General features: G+C 48.1%; 1 protein-coding gene across 5 annotated transcripts in view; it reads right to left on the reverse strand.

Annotated features, from left to right (window-relative positions):
* The window catches only part of GNG2 (G protein subunit gamma 2), an 86,233-nt gene extending 66,199 nt beyond the window's left edge, over positions 1 to 20,034 (reverse strand). For 2 of the 5 annotated variants that reach the window (XM_074956520.1, XM_074956521.1), the window contains exon 1: positions 19,825 to 20,034. The gene's annotated coding sequence lies outside the window, so the exon portion shown is untranslated. Of the gene's footprint in view, positions 1 to 16,236; positions 16,392 to 19,327; positions 19,486 to 19,510; positions 19,700 to 19,824 lie in introns of those variants that run through there. The other 3 variants (XM_074956524.1, XM_074956523.1, XM_074956525.1) reach the window with 3 other exon arrangements.
* Positions 20,035 to 20,345: the final 311 nt, after the last annotated feature.

Raw genomic sequence — 20,345 nt, forward strand, 5'->3', positions numbered from 1 at the left:
TCCCAGTGCATAAGGCCTATGCATCACTAAATGCCACAAACGTTCAAAACATGCTTTTGGGACATAGTAATTTATATTAGTATATATTATAGTTTGCAATGAATTACAGTCAAGCCAGAAGGGCGTATTGAGAGGGGCTCTGCAGGGATCTGCTTTGAGTCTGGTTCTATTCAATATCTCCATAAAATGATTTGGATAACAGCAGAGAGACTTCATTTATAAAGTTTGCGGACGATAAGCTGAGAGGGGTTGCAAGCACTACAATTCAAAATGATCGTGACAAACCGGAGAAATCGTCTGATAAAGAGGATGAAATTCAACACTGACAAATGCAAAATACTAGATTTAGGATGGAATAATCAGTTGCACAAACACAAAATGGGAAATAACTGCCTAGGAAGGAGTACTGCAGAACAGGATCTGGGGGTTACAGTAGATCACAAACTAAATATGAGTCAACAATGTAACACTGTCACAAGAAAGCGAACATCATTCTAGGATGTATTAGGAGGATTGTTGTAAGAAAGACAAGTAGTAATTCTTCTACCCTACTCAGTTGAGCCCATATCAGTACTGGAGTATTGTGTCCAGTTCTGGGCATCACATTTCAGGAAAGATGTGGACAAACTGGAGAAAGTCCAGAGGAGAGCAACAAAAATGACTAAATGTCTGGAAAACATGACATGGTTTAGTCTGGAGAACAGAAGACTGAGGTGGGACATGAAGACAGTCTTCAAGTACGTAAAAGGTTATTATAAAGAGGAGGTTGATAAATTGTTCTCCTTAACCACTGAGGATAGGACAAGAAGCAATGGGCTTAAAATTGCAGGAAGGGAGCTTTAGATTGGACATTAAGAAAAACTTCTGTCAGGGTGGTTAAGCACAGGAACAAATTGCCCAGGGAGGTTGTGGAATCTCATCATCGGAAGTTTTCAAGAACAGGTTGGATAAACACCTGTCAGGGATGGTCTTAACACTCAGCCATGCCTCAGTGCACAGGACTGGACGAGATGATTTATCATGTTCCTTTCCAGTCCTACATTCCTACGATTGCTATGATATTGTTTCTACAGACCTCGACCAGATCAGGGTCCCAACGTACTAGACACTGGACACTCATACAGTAAATGACCAACGGACTCAGAACTGCCACCCACAAGTATTCAAAAAGCATGAGTCAGGCTCCCAAAAATCAGGATATTGGCTTAAAAATCTGAGTGATTTGGGGGTTATTTTATTTGCCTCTGTTTTACAGCATTTGGGGTGCAGCAGGGTCACATTTTCAAGCTTTTCTCCCCAACCATGGTGGCTAAAAACTTACTTAAGAAAAAAAAAACAGAGGCTTAGATTCTTTCCTAATCATGTGCCTCCAGGAGTTGGGGCTTTAAGAAAGCCTCCAAGTATCACAAGACATGCGATAAAATCGCAACAGTCGGCATCGCTAGGGACTTAGCGGTGCATAGGACTTTGCAGGCTTTCTGCAGAAGGGTAGAGAATGGGAGTTACACACATTCCCTATTGCAGGTGGTTAAGAGGAAAATATGTCCTTGTCATTCCCAATTTTAAAATTCTCCGTTCTTTAGCACGGTCCTCCTTATAAGAATGCCCGTTTTTTTTTAAAACACAGAAGAAGCTAGCTTCCCAAGAACAGTGCTATGATACTGTCGGAGGAGCATATATATGACAGAGCTGGAAGGACCTTGCTATAATTAGCACAAACATACTCTTAACCAAGCCACTATTTTTCTGGAGTCATTCAGTCACCAGGAAAATGCTACGTGTCGCCTAGCTCCGTCTGTGTGGGGAGGTTAAGAGTAGCAGCTCTTGTCTTACTGATCTCTAGAAGTGTTGTAAACACCAGAGATTCCATAATTAAATGTCTGTGTCTATTTGCAGAGGCGCTTTGTGCGAACAGCTGCTCTGGCAGTGAGCACTAACCACTCCTTGCACATGGGGTTGATCTCTGTGGGTAATAAACAGGGGTTTACAGTGAACCTTAGATTTCTCTAACCTGCACTCTGCCCACTAAAGGGTACATCTACACTGCAATTAGACACCTGTGGCTAGCCCATGCCAGCTGACTTGATCTCAGGGGCTGTTTAACCTCGGTGTAGACATTCAGGCTCGGGCTGGAGCCCAAGCTCCGGGACCCTCCCACCTCGCAGGGTCCTAGAGCCCCAGCTCTAGCCTGAGCTGGAACGTCTACACTAGTGGTTCTCAACCAGGGCTACAGGTACCCCTGGGGGTACACAGTGGTTTTCCAGGGGGTACATCAACACTTCTAGATATTTGCTTAATTTTACAACAACATAAAAAGCACTTAGCAAAGTCAGTACAAACTCTAAAATTTCATACAGACAATGACTTGTTTATACTAAACACTGAGAAGTAAGTACAATATTTATATTCCCATTAATTTATTTTATAATTATATGGTTTTTTCAGGACTAGTGGGCTGCGACACTTCTGTATTTTTATGCCCGATATTTGTAAGCAAGCAGTTTTTTCAGTGAGGTGCATCTTGGGGATACACACGACAAATCAGACTCCGGAAAGGAGTACAGTGCTCTGTGAAGGTTGAGAACCACTGGTCTACACCGCAGTTAAACAGCCCCTTAGCCCGAGTCAGCTGGCAGGGGCCAGCTGTGGGTGTCTAACTGCACACAGACATATCCTAAAGACTTCCTTTAACATACCAAACCTCTGAGCAGCTTCACACAGCCACCATTCAGAAAAATACAAGCAGCCTGGCGCATAAATAGTCCCCCCCTCCCGCAGTGTGGAACTTCCCCTCCCCCAGTATCACACCCCCTCTGAAGACCTGAGCCAGTGATTGGTTGAAGGTTTGGTATCTAGCACTGCAACAGAGCTAGAAACAGGAACTTAAACCACTTTAAGGGGAGGTTCCCAGCAAACCCCTGAGCAACTGGGTTTCTTTAAGCTCAGATGTTGCAAAGTGCAGAAAAGCTATTTCAGGGGACATACAGAGATTTCTCTCCCCGACCACTCTGGTTTCACAGGTGGAGGGACACAAGCAATAGTGCCAGTAAAAGTTTTAAGAAGTCTAACATTTCGAAAGTGGGTTTTCTGTAATATCCCTGGGTATACACGAACTACCTGGCGGTGCGGTATGGAGGTTTTATCAGCATGCATTTGGAACAACCTGCATAACCTCACTCATGGCTTTGCACACCCAGCTAACACCAGTATTGCTATTTCATGCTGAGTTTTATGCCACACCCCCTCACTGTGCATTGCGTATTCTGTAGAATACTGTGTTAAAGGAACATTGCAAAGCCAAGCACTAAACATGTAGGAAATGTGACAATTAAGGATGCCTGTGCAGCTTAATTTGACAGTCTTTAATTACATGATCACATATTTTATTCACAGGACCCCTGCCTCATTCAGTGCACAGGATGGACAGTGCTCGGGAATGAGCATCTATCCAGTTTGGTTCTCTCTTCTTAACCACATAGCATACCTAATCATGGAATATCAGGGTTGGAAGGGACCTCAGGAGGGCATCTAGTCCGACCCCCTGCTCAAAGCAGGACCAATCCCCAATTTTTGCCCCAGTTCCCTAAGTGGCCCCCTCAAGGATTGAACTCACAACCCTGGGTTTAGCAGGCCAATGCTCAAACCACTGAGCTATCCCTCCCCCCCTTGCGTCCCAAGGCCTCGTTCACTGCATGCTACTCAAACCTTGCTCTGAAATCAGAATGATTAGTTTCCCCCCGGGCTTGTCTGTGGTCCTCATCACGACATTATCTGAGTGCTTCACAAATACAGAACAGATTTATTTTCATAGCACCCCTATGAGATGAGAGGGTATTTGCCCCATTTTATGGATGGGGAACTGAGGTATAAAGTTACATGGCACTGAAAACAGGGTCTTATAATGGTAAGTGTTGGACAACCTTAATAGCAATGCTACCAGCTGTCATTATTACAGTGAGCTGTCATGGGACGTGAAACAGTTACCCCTTAAGCTCAGGTGGTAGAGGTACATGCTGGGGACCTGAAGGTCCAATGTTTGAACCTTTCTGATAGCCCATAATCCTTAAACTTACACATGACAGAACTCCAGCTTGCAGGAACGTAGTCCATGGGATGAGGCAGTAGGCTGGGAATTAGGAGAATTGGGTTCAAATCCCAATGCCACCCTGGCCTGCTGCATGACCTTGACAATCTATTTCTGTGTCTGTTTCCCATCCCACCCTTTATCCGTTTACCCTGCAAGATCTTTGGGACAGGGACTGCCTCTTACTGGGTGTCTGTACACAGCCGAGCATTTTGCAAGCTAAATTCTATGGTGAGTGTGTCAATTTCCTCTTGGGGGATATATTCCAAACTGGAGGCTCACCGGTCAGATTTTTAACACATACTCAATGACTCAGAAAAAAAAGGGGTAACACAAGATAGCAAGACACGCAATCGCTGGACACTGGCAAACGCTGGACAGCATAGTGCATCTGTTCATGGCTTGTGGGAACGTCTCCTCCCTGGATGAAGAGAAACTAATGCTCGGGCTGCAGACAATACACACCCAATAGGGAAGTGAAAGGTGCACATGGCATTGCCATCTAGTGGCCGGACCACAGAGAGGATGAGGGCCTATTACTGGGTTCTCAACTTTTTCTTTTTGAGGCCTCTGCCAGCCCCGGAGCCTGGGCAGCTCTGATCAGCTGCGCGAGCAGTCAAAGGGGGCTAGGAGCTGAGGAGCAGCCGCAACCCCGGGCACCAGCAGCAGACAGGGGAATGCCACAGCTGCCCACTCCATGGCACCGCCGCAGCCAGAGGAGCAGCTGCCTGGCTCCAGCTTCCCACCTAGATCTGACCAGAGGTGGGGGCCTGAGGGAGAAGAGGAGGGATGTGGTGGGGGTGGAGCTGCCCCCAGGACAGGCCCATTCTGGGTAAGACACTACAGTTTGGGGGTGGCAACACCCTTGTGCCCCTTTAACTTTGCCTATGGACTCAAGGCTTCAGCCCCATTCCTTGCTTCAGTGGGGGGTGGGAGGGGAGGTTGGGGTTTCAGCCCCACCATTCCCAGCTTCAGCGGAGAGGGAAGCTCAGGGTTTCAGCCTCATGCTGCTCCTGGCTTAAGGGGGGAGAGGGAAGGGGAACTCAGGGCTTCAGCCCCACACCGCGCCGTTTCAGCTCCATAGGGGGGCGCCAGGGCTCAGGGTTTCAGCAGGGGGGCCCCAGGCCCCCCCCACCGAAAGGACTGCTGGTCTAGTGGACAGAGCACTGGACTGGGACTCAGGAGACCTGGGTTCTATTCCTAGCTCCTCTACTGGCCTGCTGGGTGACAATGGGCAAGTCACTCCACTGCCCAGTGCCTCAGTTTCCCCATGTATAAAATGGAGAGAATACTGACCTCCTTTGTAAAGCGCTTTGAGATCTCCTGATGAAGAGGGGTTACATAAAAGCTAGGTGTTATTACTACCAGTAGTAGCTGCAGGAATTCTCCCTTAGCTCAACTTGCAGACGCCTATATTAATGGGGCTTAAACATAAGGGCTCTAGTCCTGTTTACCCACATGTGCAGTGGGTGAAATCCTAGGCCCATTTAAGTCAATGGGCGTTTTTCCATGGACTTCAATGAGGGACAGGATTTCATCTTGTCGATTGCTTGCAATAGAACAGATCCTCTAGTGCAGGAAGGAAGATTTTTGTGGGGTGTAAGATGAGCAGCTTCAAAGAGAAACAAGAATCCCAATCATTTTAGTGGCCTTATATTGCTCAGTCTCCCCTAGGCCCCAGAAACTATCAGAGACCATTAGGGTGACATCATGGAGCACTTCAGCGGGAGCTAAAAGTGGGACAAGACATACAGAGAAGCAATGCAAACAGTTTCCTGGTTAGCTGTTGAGCTGACACCAGCAAACTGGTTGAGTCCGTTTGTTTTTTTGGTCTTAATGGTGGTTTACTTCCTCACACGCATGCTGCGTTAGCCACCTGAAACTTAAGGGACACCAACAAGCTAAGAACTCCTCCTTCTCTCCAGACGTTTTTAAACACCCGAGATGGCAATACGTGAAAGAAATGTGAAAACAACAAGTTTTCTTTCCCCATTTCCCACCCCCGCCCCCCTCCAGTTTATTCATTCTGCATTTGACAGCACTTTCGGTGTAGACAGATTCCCTAATTCAGTGCTTCCCCTGCAGAATCCATCAGCTGGCTCTGCACAGATCTTTCCCAAAGCAACAGACTAAACAAAAGCACTTTAAAATAGGAAAACGTGATTGTAAGCCACAAGCCCTGGGAGGGGGACCCAGGGGTAGGAGTAGTGTCTGACACCACTACTTACTTAGGTTTTATTTGTTGTTGTTTTTTTTTTTAAACTGACTAAGTTTCCAGTTGATGACTAACGGGGTCAACTGCCTCCCGAGACCCGACCTTACGGCTACTCTGCTTCAGCTGCCTTCTGCTCAGTTCCCAGGAATAATCCACAAAGGCTTTTTGTTCAGAGACACCATTCCTGGGGGGCAGGTTTTATTAACAGAACAGTTTAAAACAATCCTGAAAGTCAAGTCTCAAAATAAGCTACACCCAGCCCCCATAGGCACCGACTTCCACGGTTCCTGGTGGGTGCTTGACCCCCACCCCTAGCCCTGCCCTCACTCCACCCCCATTCCACCCCCTTCCCTCAAGTCCCCGCCCCTGCCCCGGCTCTTCTCCGCCTCCTCCCCTGAGCACGCCACGCCCCCTCCCCCCTGGAAAGTCCTAAGCCCTGCCACCAAACAGCTGTTTGGTGGCAGGAAGTGCTGGGAGGTAGGCAGAGAAACAGGGATGCGGCAGGCTCAGGGTGGGGAAGAAGGTGATGGGAGCGTGGCTGCCGGTGGATGCAGAGCACCCACTAATTTTTCCCCATGGGTGCTCCAGCCCCATAGTACCCACGGAGCCAGTGTCTATGCCTTGCCCTATCTTGTCAGAATTCTCCACAGGCCTCCACCTGCCTTTTCCAGCCATCTGGCTCCACGTGGTCAGCAAACCAGCCGCCTCTGCTGCTCTCCCCCTGGTTTTCCAGGGTTCCTGCAGGAGCCTTGCCACTTCCCGCTTTTTCCATCAACTGCTCCCAGGCTTCTGTCCTACCTGGTGAGAGAGTTAAACCCCCTACCCCAAGAACTAGCCCAGGAGTTTGTCCCTTCCTCCCTTCTCTCTCCAGGCCTGGCCCGAGTTAATCACACCACCTCATTCATTATTACCCACCTGGGGAGGTGAGCACATCTAGTCACAGGTGGGGCTCAGGCCCCATTTCCCCTTAAAGGGCCAGCCACCCTAGGACTGTGACCCCTAAAACTACTTTGATTCCCATCTCTTTGTACCCAACCCCTCCTAGATTCCACAGCTGACAGACCACAGCAGCGATTAAAACTCACGTTCCTTAGGTGCTGCTGAATAATCTTGGCATTTTAAAGAGACTGAAGCACACTTTCCGGGACTGGCTTTGCTCCAAAGGGCACAGCAGTTTCCAGAGAGTGCTGAGAGGGCACAGTTTAATTTCAACGGTATAGCAATAAGCCTCTCTTTGTCTAAATGCTCTACACACAGGGAAAACCTGGGAGAGGGAGATTCTCTCCTACTTCTGAGCAAACCTAAATTACCTACAAATTACCATTTAAAAAAACCTCATCCTCTTTGTACATCCAATCCCCCTATTGCAACTGAAGTCAATTTCCATTCATTTTAACCTTGTGTGGGAGGTCCTTATGGGAACTGGATTCCAGATCCCATAGAAAATCTTACCCACAATGTCACATAGGCATATTCCTCCTTCCTTTTACTTATCCATTGGATTTCGTGCACTGGGTGTTTTATCACAACGGGTAATGCAGAGCAATGCTCTGTTAGTCCATTCTCATCTCTGCTTCAAAACCATAAGAAAATCTCCCCCAAAATCTTCCTGGTGTCTGGCCCTGCATGACCTTGCCCTGCACCTTTGGTGAACAACACTGACTTCTACAGGACTCAGCCTGGACACACAAGTGCATCCACACCCATCACACTGAAAGACTGGGTAGTGTGCATAACTCCCTAGGAAATCAAGTGAGCATTCTGCTGCACGGAGACAGGAGGATCCAACAATTGGGGTAAAATAACACTTCCTTAACTGATGTTCAGACATCTTACTTGAATTTGGTAGTTGGCTTATATCCTCCTATTATCTCTTGGACTAGGTTTACTCTATCAGAGCCTAGCTGTGGCCAGCAATTTTTCCAGCAAGAAAAACTGCTTTTAGTAACAATTATGGGAAATGTTCTTCCCTAAGGCCGCTGTGGTAGGACTACAGGACTGCTTGACAAACCTATTTTACCAAGATCAAGATCCCACCCACCAGCTAGAAGAGCTTATCTAACAAGTGTGAAAAGTTAGTACAGTATCTCTCTCATTTGTCTGCTTCCCAGTCCTGCAACACCCATTCATGTTGCGGTCACACCGAACAAGTGGATCACAATAACCCATTTAAAGCTATACACTTAAATCAATTACGGTGACTAGTGTAGCTGGATTGCTGTAACTTCAGCCAGGGTGGCAAAGGGCGTCGCTTTCACCATGAGCTGCTTCAAGACCGATTTCACTTTCAACTTCTCTGAGTAATCTAATCACTAGACAGTCAGTTGTTTGCTCCTGGCACCAGGAAGATATTGACATTTACATACAAAGTCTGATGCTAGTTATGACCGAGAGAACACTTCATTATAAGAGTCCCATTTCCAAGCACTTGTAATTGGGGGAGAAAAAACCGCTCAGGCTTATACTTGTCTCAGTCTATCTTCACTCAGCGCACAGTCAACCTGTGGAACTCCTTGCCTGAGGAGGTTGCGAAGGCTAGGACTATAACAGGGTTTAAGAGAGAACTGGATAAAGTCCATTAATGGCTATTAGCCAGGATGGGTAAGGAATGGTGTCCCTAGCCTCTGTTTGTCACAAGGTGGAGATGGATGACAGGAAAGAGATCACTAGATCATTACCTGTTAGGTTCGCTCTCTCTTGGACACCTGGTGTTGGCCACTGTCAGTAGACAGGATACTGGGCTGGATGGACCTTTGGTCTGACCCAGTCTGGCCATTCTTATGTTCCTAATTATAATTATTTATTTGTATTGCTGTAGCACATAAAGGCCCCAATCAGGGATCTGGGTCCCATTGTGCAGAGCAAGGTACCTGTGTAATAAAGAGACATACCCTTCCTCAAAGAGCTGTCCACCTTACCAGAGGATTCATGGATTTTAAGGCCAGAAGGGATCGTTATGATCATCAAGTCCGATCCCCTGCATCACACAGGCCAGAGAACCTCAGCCAGTAACATCTGCATCAAGCCCATGACTTCAGTTTGAACTAGAGCATCTCTTTTAGAAAGACATCCGGCCTTAATTTAAAGACTGCGAGAGCTGGACAATCCACCATCTCCCTAGATAAATTGTTCAATGCTTAATTGCCCACCAACCACACTGTTAAAAATTTGCACCTTATTCCTACTCTGAATTTGTCTCTCTTCAGCTTCTAACTGCTGGATTTCGTTACACCTTTTCCTACTAGATTAAGGAGCCATCTTCTATCAGAAATCTCCTCCCCATGTAGTACTTGTAGGCCATGGTCAAGTCACCTCTTGATCCTCTCTCAGACAAACTACATAGACTGAGCGACAATGATGGTGAGAGATAACAAGTGAAGAAAATTAATGAGTGAGGAGCAAGGGGAGGACAAGATAAGGATGAAAACTAGTTTGATTTGGCTTAATAAGCAGCAGTCACAGTACATCCATTGCCCAGTCACCATGGAGTGTTCTGCAGGCAGATGATTCATTTGTTTGTAAAGCTTGGAACAATTCCATTTGCTCATTTCTTCACTGGGCAGGAGGAAGGAGGGAGAAATGTGTTTTTTCCTGGCTAAAGTCAATCTTGAGAGACTCTCGTTGAATTCAGATATCTCCAAATATAGATTTTAAACTTGCCGTGGGACGACACATGACCTGGACATGTCTGAAGTAGTATGGTTAATAAAACAAAAGTGATGGAGCTGTCCAAGACTTGGACCGTGCTGCACACTGTTGGACACTAACTGCTTTACAGTGCAGCAAGCTGGGGAGCTCTGAATGGAACAGTGAACAAAACCAAAGTGGCTTTGGGTTTTTCAGACTTCGTCAATTGGGCTTTGGCCTCGTAACCCAAACCCAGGAGTGGTTTGCCTCAGGCTCCTGCCCTCTCCAAACCCTCAAAGCTTTGGAGAGAGCTCCACTTTCAAACAGCCTTAATCTACGAATTATGGGCTTTGACCAAAGCCCATCAAAGTCCATGGAAATGCTCCCAAGGATTTCAATGGATCAGACCCCCTATGCAGCTGGAGCCAGACCCTAGCTGCAGTCAATTAAGAGTTGCAATAAGTGTTTGGTGCATACATTTGAAGTTCACATCACTCATCACAGATTGGCCTTTAGAAAAGGTAAGCGCCATAAACTGTTAATGCAAAATGATGAGTGAGGTTTTCTGCACACCAGTCAGGAAATTCAAAGTCTTGGTTCCCACAGCAACCATCACCTGGTTCCCCTGGGTATATATAGTATTTGCATTAATAGTCATATTTTACATAAAGCCAGGCAAGTTAACAGCATATGAAGCAACACAAGGCCCCGGTTACGGCTGGCGTGGGAACCGTAACACTGTATTTACTGATGCTTTGCTCACCACAATGTTGCACAAACTTAACTTTCCTCCCACGTTGAGTATTACGTTTCTTGGTCTTAAATAAAAGCACATTTTGGCTGGCAGAGCACAGATTCTGGCTGGAGCTGTCTTGACCGACTTGAACCCCAATCATTGTTGCTTTAGCACAGCCACAGAGCACTTGCCTGCGAAGCAGTAGTTCCCCCTCGGACTTCTGCCAGTGAATTAGATTTGTACGTACATCTGCTGCTGCAAGATGGCCACTTTAAGGGGCATCCTGTGCGTTGCCCTTGGGAGGGAAGCAATTGTGTGTTTAAGCTGTCAGGCCTTGCTCTCCGCGGAGGTGACAGGGCTAGATTTCAAACATCCAAATTCTCAGGGGCCCCCCCTCAGTCACAGGTTCTACACCCAAAGCGCTGCATGCTCATTAGATCTGGCCTCAGCATTCACCGGTGACATCTCACCGTTTCCCTAGGACTCCTCCAGCTGTTATTGTAGATGGGGACAAGAAGAAACGGACATGAATAAGGAACCAAAAAGAAGAAACAGCAGCAGCTAGAAAAGAGGAAAGGGTCTGAACAACATAAGTAACTCCCAGACGCCTATTGCTACTCCTGCTTCCATCGAAGCTCATGTGAGTTTAAACTTTTACCTAACCTCCTGCTTCCTGCTATAAGTTAGGCTAAGAGCTGAAAGCTGGCCGGCTGTTTGTAAGTGCTGGAATGTTTCCTTCAGTGAGTGGTGCTCCGTCTGCAAAAGTCGAGCTGAAGGCAGGGTGCAAGATGCAGCCGAAATGGAACTGTTCCCCACTCCATTATAATGCCCCCCCTCCTTGCCAGTGCATCATATTTGTAATCATTTGAAACAGTGACATTTACATGAGTGCTGTCAAACTCTTTCAGGGGAGAGGGTCAAATCCCATGTTTAACTATGGCCCATGAGCAGGGGTATCAATTTAGAGCTATATCCTAAATCCCCAGCAGATCTCCCACTGATGTCAATGAGACGCTTGCCCAGAGATCATGGCCTTCCTGTGGCAAATGAAATTTTAGTCTTCCTCACCTGGAATTAATTTTTCAAGTTCATGCGATTAGTGCTAGTGAGGAGCTCACAGCCTGAAACACGGGCTTTGAGAGGTATCTTCCAAATCTGGCAGAGAACACTGTACCAGTGACATTCAAACAGGAACTTTCTTCACAATGCTGATGATTAAAAATAGCGGGGGTTTTAAAATGAAAGCTTAGATTCCCCAGAATTGGACACAATGCAAGCCACATACAGACATCAAACAGGCCAGGGATCCAGCCCATGGACTAGGTGTATGAGAGTTCTAGCCTACACAGATCCACTCTGCGAAGGAGCCATTCTTTGCCTACATTCAACGCATTAAAGTACGTCTCCCTCCATCGCTACAACGCAAGTTCTTGTCCATCTTAGGAGAGCCAGTAGAGGGAGGAGGACTTCAAAATCCGATTTGCCTGCACTTCAGCAAAGCAACACACTGAAGCAGAAGCCAGTAATGAGAAAACATCTGACGAGGTTTTAGAAAGGGGAGGGGGGGATACATCAAAGCAAGCTTCACCGAACTGATAAGCCAATCAGCAAAAAGTAAAAAGATGAGACAAGTGGAAACAAGGAAGTGAAACGGACCCCATAAGGATATAGCGAAAGAAACAGAAGTAAAAGAATGAGCATTAGCCATGGCGGGAGAATTGCAGTCGGGCCCGAGGCACCGTGTCCGCGTATTGTTTTGGCTTTTTAACCAAGCTCAGGGAATAGCCCTGAAAAACGTTCAAAGTGAGGGTGGCAGCAAGCAGCAGTATTGGAGGGAAAATCCCTCCGACGTGAGGTTGTGTCTGGGGTGGGTGGATACAGGCAGGGTAGCCCCGACCCCCTTCCAATCTTCTGGACATTCGCTGCGGTGTCCCACAGGCATCAAGGCATTGCACTTCCAGATTTCCCAGCTTTGTGGCTTAGAAACAAAGTCCCCCCCCCCCCCCCCATCAGCCTCACCCGCTGACCAACATGCTGCTCTGGAACAGGGAGGGAAGAGCCAGAGCATAGCACACAGGCCCTGCCCCGCTGCACTCATGACTGGAGAGCCACAAGGATGCCGAGACACCACCTCCCATCTGCCCTCTGAAGAAGAGGAACCCGCTCCCCCAGCCTGTCTCCTTGCTTCAGCGTTTCAACTCCCTTAGTAACAGACGCTCTCCCGAGAGGCGGGGGATGAAAGGGGGCTTGTCTTCTTGAAAACCTTGGACAACCAGCTCCAGGGTCCTGTGTGCGAGGAGACCTCAGGCAACGGTGGCTTTTGCAGCTGTGGAGTCGAGGGCAAAATTTACAAACCATTCAGGTCTAGTTTTGCGCTCTTCACAAAAGGCAAAACTCCCACTACCTTCCTTGGGGACTTTCACCTGGGTGGGGCATACAGGATCGGGCCCCAAAACTCTTGAAGGTCTCTCCTAGAGTCCACACAACTACAGGTCTCTCCTGGTGGGAGATTTCAACAGGGATTTAACATCGCACAATCCGCCATCTTGCCAGGCCTAATTACTATGGTAACCACATGTACTGGAGGTGGTTGTCTCTTAAAATGACTCATGGATTTTTAAAAAGAAAAAAAGCTTTGCCTCTGAAACACCGTTTTTAGGCTGAAGACGGCACGCACGCACGCACACACGCACGCGCCTTGCAGGAATACTGTCCCCTCAGTTATCGTGGAACACAGCTGCTGTGATCTTTGGAGACAGAATCTGGGTCTGCCTTCCTCTTGGTGTGAGCAGAGAAAAAACAACCCTTCAGCCATCTAAAATAAATCCATGCAAGTCCCAACACCATAATCCAATTAATGGGACTTTGTCAATTGTTTAGAGATAACATATGTGCTTCTGTTGCAAACAGTTTGCAATCTCGTGGCCCTATTTTAAAAGGTAGAACTAAAACAAGCAAGAGAAGCAAGGACATGATGTTTGCTAGTGGATTAGAGAATACAATGGAAGGAATTCTAACCTGATGGGGCAGATTCTCCGCCCCAAACAAACTCAGCCAAGTAGAGGGCAAACCCAGAAGGAACCTGGTTACAGTTCTCTAACCCTGAGCCAAAGGGCCTAGGCACAAGTTAAAGTTGCAGGTCAGCAGCTCTAACTTATGCCAGTGGAGGATCAGGGCTAGCAGAGTTCCCCTCCCTGCTCCCAAAACCATCCCCTCCTCCCACCCAGTATGAGGAGTGAACGGGGTGCACAAAACAGCTGCACGGACTCTGCCAGCTTTTGGCAAGCAGCGTTCCCCTGCACAGAGCAAATGCTCCAGAGGCCATCTCTGGTTGCTTTAAAGCCACTTTCCACTGCTTAGGGCCTCAGCAGCCCTGAGAACCCAGCCCCCAGCATGCAAGGAGCATCCTCCAGGCCACTTGGCTTGGCTTATGCTCACACTGGCTCTCACTAGCCTCTTTTCAGCACTGTTCGGTGGAAGCTCAAAGCTCTGTTCACCCGGCACTCAGTCCATTTTACTCGCTTCTAATTCTATCTTCCCCAAGGCTAGAGTCAGCTGTTCTCCAATGCATCTGCCAATTACTGTCCTCTGCTAACAAGAACCAAGGCTCATTGTCAGCTGTCATCTACGGAAAGCAGATTTCATTGGCAAATTAGGAAATACAGAGCAGAAATCATGAATCATTCACCTAGACACACACTATGGAAAGCTCTGCTGATCTTAAGTTACTGCAGGACCAAGTAGGATTTAGAGCTTGCCAGAAAACAAACCAACCCTTTTCTTCTCTCACAGCCTAACATCATCACCTTTCAAAACGAGAGCAGAACGTCACCCTGGCCTGAATCCAGCCGGAATGGCTAATGCTTCTTCCTCTGCATTACATCTTCCACATCTTTGAAATCAGCCTTTTCTTGGCAGCTAACTGGCTGATTCCTTCTAGGCAAATAACTCGCAAACAAAAAACCCTGTGGATTCTGCTCACTCTTCATGGTAAGCCAGCTCACTGGCCAGAAGCCAAGCAGATAAAGGTACTGAGCTAGATCCTAAGCTCTGGCCAAGGAGTTCTCGGTGCAGCTGAGAAGAGGGTTTGCATAAGCAGGGGTTGCCCTTCACCAGGCCAGTCCCCGGCTATGGGTTAGGCTACTCTAACCTGCACCAGTGGGTGGGGACCTCAAGGAGCGGTTATGATGGCTGGGGATCACTGGAGTGAAGGGGAGGCCTGACCGCCCCTCTATCTTCTGACCACACATCCTAGGCTAGCAGCTGAGTGGGCAGAGTGGTTGGCCTAAGAGCAGATATGGTGACCCTACAGTACCCCAGGTTCCCCCACCGGGGGAGAGATTTGCCAGATTTTGGCCACATTGCGGTGGCATGGGCGTGTAAGCGAGGGCAGAATCTGACTCATCATCCAGAAGAGGTTAAGATGGTATTGGCTCCTCGCATCGTCACACACACACCCAGAGGTAGTGCCGTGCCACCAGGAAACGCACACACCGAAGTATTCAACAACAGGGAGGAAACTAGGTTTATAACTTTCCCTGAAATCGAAGTCCAGTTCCGAGCCAATTTCTCAAAGGCCAGCATGAGAAACAGATGGCTAGAGAAGGCACCGAGATGGATGCCTGGGCACTGGCTGAGCCCATCTGAAGTTAGTTACTTCAGTTGAATGGGAAGCCAAGGCAGCTCCCAAGGTTTCCTTTAACGTATGTCTCTGCAGACTGCCTGAGACAGAGCAGCACTTTAAGTGCAGCCCTGTCTGGTCTGAACTGTGTTTTACAGTCGCTTTCTAATGGGACAGAGGTTTTCATTAACCAGGACTGACCCCTCCCTGGAGCTTCCAGCTGGCATGGGGTGGAGGCTCCCAGACTCCCTGAACTTGGAACGCGCACGCTGCAGCAGCAGCCCACTAGGGCAGTGCTTGCTCATGCCAAGATCTCAGGTGAGCCGATTTCTGCTGCTTGTTCTGCGTCTGGAGAGCTAGTCTCAATATGTTCCGAATAAATTGCTGGCCCCGGTGAGATTGGGGAGTAAGAGCTGTGCCAGCGGGATTCCCTAGAGGTACCACACCAGACTCTCACTAGGGTATGGAAACAACCTCACTGCTACACCTGCTCTCCCACGTTTCAAGATTAGTTCCCAAGCTGCAGGCAGCAAAATCCAGGACTTTTTTTTTGGGGGGGGGGGGGGGTCCTCAATTCCGTACTGCTTATAGTCCCAGACATTTTCTGGTTGAACTCGCTCTGTTCATCACTCCTGCTCAAGAGATACACCATACCACCTTCCATAGGGGGGAGGGATAGCTCAGTGGTTTGAGCATTGGCCTGCTAAATCCAGGGTTGTGAGCTCAATCCTTGAGGGGGCCATTTAGGGATCTGGGGCAAAAATTGAGGATTGGTCCTGCTTTGAGCAGGCGATTGGATTAGATGACCTCCTGAGATCCCTTCCAACCCTGATATTCTATGATTCTATGATAGGATTGCCATCTACCCCTGGGTGTACAGCACCTACACTACCCCCAAAGGAGTAGGGAAAAGGCTTCCCAAACAAAGAGACAGGACCACAAATATTTCTCACCTCCTGTGCATTGCCTGAAGACACATCCCCATCACATAGGGGGAGGCTGAGTTGGCAGATATGGGAAATTAAATACACCACTGGCGAACACAAGCAGAAGGTACACACTGCAACTCCTGCAAGTAAAGTGGACACTCCCTCCTTTAACACTCAGTCACAAGGATAACTGGGATGGAAAAGCACAGCGTCAGGAAGCATGCCTTGGAGAGAAGCAGTCCAGCAAGAAACTCACAGTGCCAGCCAAGTCGTTCCTGAATGCTGCTTAGAAACCTTCCTCATGCAGCATTTAAAAGCAATTAGCAGCCCCAGTAAAGAAAATGGATCATTCTGTATCCAGTTCAAATCCTTTTCCAAGGCTGTGCACAGCCTGGCTCCTCCCTAACTCTCCAGCCCGGTTTCCCACTATCCCCCCACCCATGCACTACAATTGCCAACTCCTCCCACACTCTGAATGCCCTCCTTCCACTCCCACGCGATATGGATGCACCATATTCCAGGATGCTCCTTATACCCAGAACGCCCTCCCTAAATCAGGACACCCTGCCTGCCCTTTCTTCCATCCCCTCCTTGCCTAAAGCAAAAACAGAAAATGCATCTGTGCAAGGGAAAAAATATATTAAAGAACCAACAGGACACGGGATCCCATGACCTGATCCCCCATTCTGGAAACACTCATCGGTTCCACACTTGTTTCTGATAGGCTCCTGGTACAGTAACTAATACTGTAATGAGAAGAAAAAAATATGTTTAGTATGTAGACATGACTCCTTATGTAGTTTGCAGTGTTGTTGTAGCCATGTTTGTTCCAGGAGATTAGAGCAACAACGTGGGTGAGGTAATCTTTTATTGGACCAACTTCTGTTGGTGAAAGAGAGAAGCTTTCAAACTGACACAGAGCTCTTCTTAAGGCCAGCTTTAAAAGGGGGGGGGGGGAGGGGAAGTTTATTTTCTGAGGAAAACATAACAAAAGCAAAACAAAAAAACTAATATATTTTGGTCCCTTCTTGGTTCCGGGCGGGGTGGTGGGGAGGAATCTCATCCAAACAGTACCATGACTGAGGCAGAATAGATCAGCAGCCTAGTGGTACTGATTTATGTCGATATTCATGGTGAACAATGGGGTAGGGAACGGACGGTACCAACCACAATGCTGTGCTGAATTGAGAAATGCTATAATCAAAAGATTTGTGGTGTATTAGAAAAGACCTATTATAATCCTCTGAATAAGTGCTTCAACAGCACATGGGGCCTGCATTCAGATTACTGCCTTAAATTAAACTGATCAAGAATCTCCGCGTGGCTCTTTTACAGCATTAGAGACAGGCTTTTGCACTGAGTGCTTCTAACACACCATATCTACTCAGGAGATGCAGGCAATTTAAAAAACAAGCGCTTCACCCTAGTGCTTTCTATGGGATAATTAATGGAGTCATATTTCAGTTCATCCACTGGCCATATGGCAGAAAAGAGGATTAAAAATTTCAGTCTCAAAATGTATTCAGTGAAATCCAGTTAATACAGCCAAACTATAAGCAAAAAAAAAACCCCAAAACAACCAAAAATAAAACCCATTATTGCACTGGACATATCATGCTGCCAGTATACATGGAAACCTTTTCCCTTATACAGCATAGAAATACAGGTTAATCTTCTGGTCCAAGCTATCTGACAATTCAGAGGTTTGTTTACTGGGCAGAGAACTACAAGCTGTGCTTCGGTGTTGTCTTAGGGAGAGCAGTGGGAGGATCCTGACTGGGAGTTGGCCAGAAAATCAGTTTTATGCCAGTCTCTGACTCCTTAAATAAAATATGGAAACAAACTGAATTTTAATTGACTACAGTGAGCTAAATACAACAGGTATCACAGTATGAAAATTACTTCTGTCCTACAAGTTAAGGATCATTACCTTTTAGTTGATTATTCTCTAACTTTAATAATATCTTGGGGGTGGTGTGAGAGAGATGGGGATTTTTGTATACACAAAGCCGTTTTCAATCAAGGTAGCAAGAAAGACTTATATTTCAAGGGATTCTCCTCCATCGACTCCCTTATTTGAAAAACAAACCCAGGGAATTAAGTTTCCCAAGTTCGTTTCCACCTGCATCTGTATATCATTTATATAGTTTTGCATATATTTCTAACAGCAATGTAGACAAAATACTCCTCTGCCATGGTTACTCCTCATTAAACAGTTACAGATCGCCAGTATTTCCTGTTAAATCCCAGTAATAAAAATAATCTGAACTCAGATCCTTTGTACAGATGCTCCTTTGTGCTTTGTCCAACTGCTTCTGTATGAGGCGGTGGAGTGAGGGTGTGGATAATACTTTGGTATTCCATCTTTGGTATAAAATGATAAACTTTAAGGGGTGGAAAGATTCTAATCCAAAGAGATTGGGAATTAGACATTTATGTATGATTGAAATGCTGGAGTTTGGTTTTATACTGACTATTTCGGGGAGGAAGGTTGATTTCAGTTAAATGAAAATTCCTCCCCTCCCCTTCCCTTCCCCAAACAAATAAATAAATGGAACACTAGATCGCATTCATCCATGAAAAAGCTTTTCCTACAATGGCAAATCAACTGATTAACTGAGGATCAAAAATTCTAAATTAAATCTTTGTTGAGGAGACTGGACTCTTTGTAAAAGGTCCCATTTTTATGGACAGTCTAATCCCCAATCTGTTTTTCCATGCAAAATTTTTACAATCTGAATTCCCAAAACAGTCCCTTCCCTGTATTCCGATTTGTGAATGGCACTGCAAAGGGGAGTACGAGACACTGGTATTTTAAAATTAAAACGGACTTAACATAGGATCTCTCCAGGGGAAAGCATTCTGCACCTTGTTTATTGGCCACCATTCTGCTAAGTGACCAGCAATCTGCACTTCTACTTTTTGGTGCTCCATCTCACCATCATCAGGTTGAATGCCACGGCCCATTTTGTCGAGAAAGCTGAAGTGAACACTCTGCAAATGCTTCCAAAAGCGGAGCATTTCCAGCTGAAACCAACGCACGGTTACGGGTTCGAACGAATCCGTTTCTTCCTTTGCTTTAGAGTAAACAACTTCAAATATACCTAACACCTACCAGCGGAGCGTGGGCGGTTTCCGTGGCTATCTGAGCAGGGTATGCATGTCTAGCGGCCACTTTCCTGTGATCCTCAGTCCCTAAGACCAGACCGTTTGCAAACTGCAGCCACGCAAGCCGGATCTCTCGAGCCCAGTTGCACCTATGGCTGTCAAGCAAAGCAATTTCCGCGCACGCTTTTACCCGTGATGATTGCAATTCACATCCTCCAGCGGCAGCCTCACTCCACAACCGTATAGCGTGTGTGAGCAGGCGGTTTAAACGAGCGACCGTACCAAGCCCCCGCGCCGGCTCACGGGGAGCGATGCACACGCGCCGCCCGGCTCCGGCTCGCGGGGAACTGGGTGGAAACAGCGTCGCGCCGCTTGCCTGCCCCGGTGTAAATGGGTTGGTTTAACAAAAGGACCCGGCGGCTGAGACTCGCCCAGCCCGCCCCCCTCGCTAGCCAGCAGCAGCAGCAGTCGGGGCCGGAGCCGCCCTGAGATCGGTGCTTTTACCTTCCAGCGCCGTCCGCGGCTCGCCCGAGGGGGAACAGCTGGAGCTCGCCCGAGGGGAACAGCTGGAGCTCGCCTTCTCCGGGAGGGGCGGCGGGCTCAGCGGCGTCCCCACCCAGCCTTGTCTGCGATCATCCTCCCGGGGACAGGAAGCAGCGCGGCTCCGACTTCCTCCTCCCAGCCGCTGGCTCCGCACTAGCCCCGCGCCCGCTGCGGCCCCCGCCCCGGCCCGGCCCCGCGCAGCCGCCTCCGCCCACGGGCCGCTCCCCGCCCGCGGGCCCCCAGTCGGCCGGTGCCCGCAGCTTCGGCCCCCGCAGAGCCGGCGCGCCCCGCTGCCCCCCCCGCACCCCTACACGCACTGCCAGCCCCGCTGCCCCACGGATATCCCCCCCCGGCCACACACACACTGCCACCCCCCCCGATGCCCCACGGATATCCCCCCCGCCTCACTCCTCCACACACTGCCACCCCCCCGCCCCCGGCCGCACCCCCTCCACACACTGCCACCCCCTCCTCTGCCCCAC

Source organism: Natator depressus, chromosome 6 (assembly GCF_965152275.1).
Source record: "Natator depressus isolate rNatDep1 chromosome 6, rNatDep2.hap1, whole genome shotgun sequence".
In the NCBI taxonomy this organism is placed as follows: Eukaryota; Metazoa; Chordata; order Testudines; family Cheloniidae; genus Natator; species Natator depressus.